Source organism: Gossypium arboreum, chromosome 2, assembly GCF_025698485.1.
Source record: "Gossypium arboreum isolate Shixiya-1 chromosome 2, ASM2569848v2, whole genome shotgun sequence".
Lineage (NCBI taxonomy): Eukaryota > Viridiplantae > Streptophyta > Magnoliopsida > Malvales > Malvaceae > Gossypium > Gossypium arboreum.
The window spans coordinates 20,965,101-20,966,286 of NC_069071.1; the positions used below are offsets into that span (position 1 = coordinate 20,965,101).

Here is a 1,186-nt window from a genome sequence, read left to right on the forward strand (position 1 = left end):
AAAAGATAGTAATTACTAGTACCTTTAGTCCTTGTGGATACGATATTTTCAGTCTCACCATAACTATACTACTGTTCGATAGGTGCGCTTGCCTTAAGTCAAACTTTCTTTTATTTTCAGTTAGTTTCACGCCATCAAGTTTTTGGCGCTGTTGCTGAGGACTAAGATATTAGGAACGCTTAATTTTTATTACTTTAGCCTTTTTTATTTTTATTTCAATTTAATTTAATTTTTATTTTTGTTTAAATAACCAAATTTTCTTTTATTTTCTTCTAACAGGTTTTTATAGTTTATGACTAGAAGAAACCCGTCAAGACCCCTACTTTTTGATAGTGAGATCGAAAGCATAGCTTGTAAAAACCGAATAGAGATAAGGCAAAGCCTACGATACATAGAGAAAGGACAAGAGGACAAAATTCAAGCCACAACCGAGGAGATGGCTAATAATCACAATAATCCGTTACCTCCTGTGGCTGTTGAAAACCCTGTAGTTAGACCTATTATTGCTGCATATAATTTTGAACTGAAACCTAACACGATTCAAATGATACAACAGTTTATTCAGTTTGATGGTTTACAGGATGAGGATTCAATCACTCATTTAGCAAACTTTCTAGAATTTTGCGACACTTTTAAGATCAATGGCATTTCTGATGATGTCATTCGCCTTCGGTTGTTTCCATTCTCATTGAGGAACAAAGCTAAACAGTGGTTGAACTCGTTACCACAAGGGTCAATCACAACTTGGGAACAAATGACCAAAAAATTTTTACTAAAATATTTTTCGCCAGCTAAAATGGCTAAATTGAGGAATGATATCTTTTCTTTTGTGCAGATGGATCTAGAAACTCTGTATGATGAATGGGAGAGATACAAGGACTTATTAAGAAGGTGCCTTCACCATGGGTTACCTCTATGGCTGCAGGTTCAGACGTTTTACAACGGTGTGAACCCCTCAACAAGGCAACTGGTTGACGCAGTCGCCGGTGGAACTTGAAACAACAAAACACCTGAAGAGGCTTATGAATTTATTGAAGAAACGTCACTGAATAACTATCAGTGGCAAGTCATGAGAACGAAGCCGACAAAAGTTGCTAGTGTTTTCAACCTCGACGCTGTTACTATGCTATCTAACCAGGTAGAACTTTTAAATAAAAAGATTGATGGTTTTTATGGTTCTACTCAG

General features: G+C 36.2%; 1 non-coding gene across 1 annotated transcript; it reads right to left on the reverse strand.

Annotated features, from left to right (window-relative positions):
• Window positions 1-802: 802 nt before the first annotated feature.
• On the reverse strand, window positions 803-909 carry LOC128289924 (small nucleolar RNA R71). The gene has a single exon (XR_008279565.1). It is a non-coding gene; the product is annotated as a small nucleolar RNA R71 (small nucleolar RNA).
• Window positions 910-1,186: the final 277 nt, after the last annotated feature.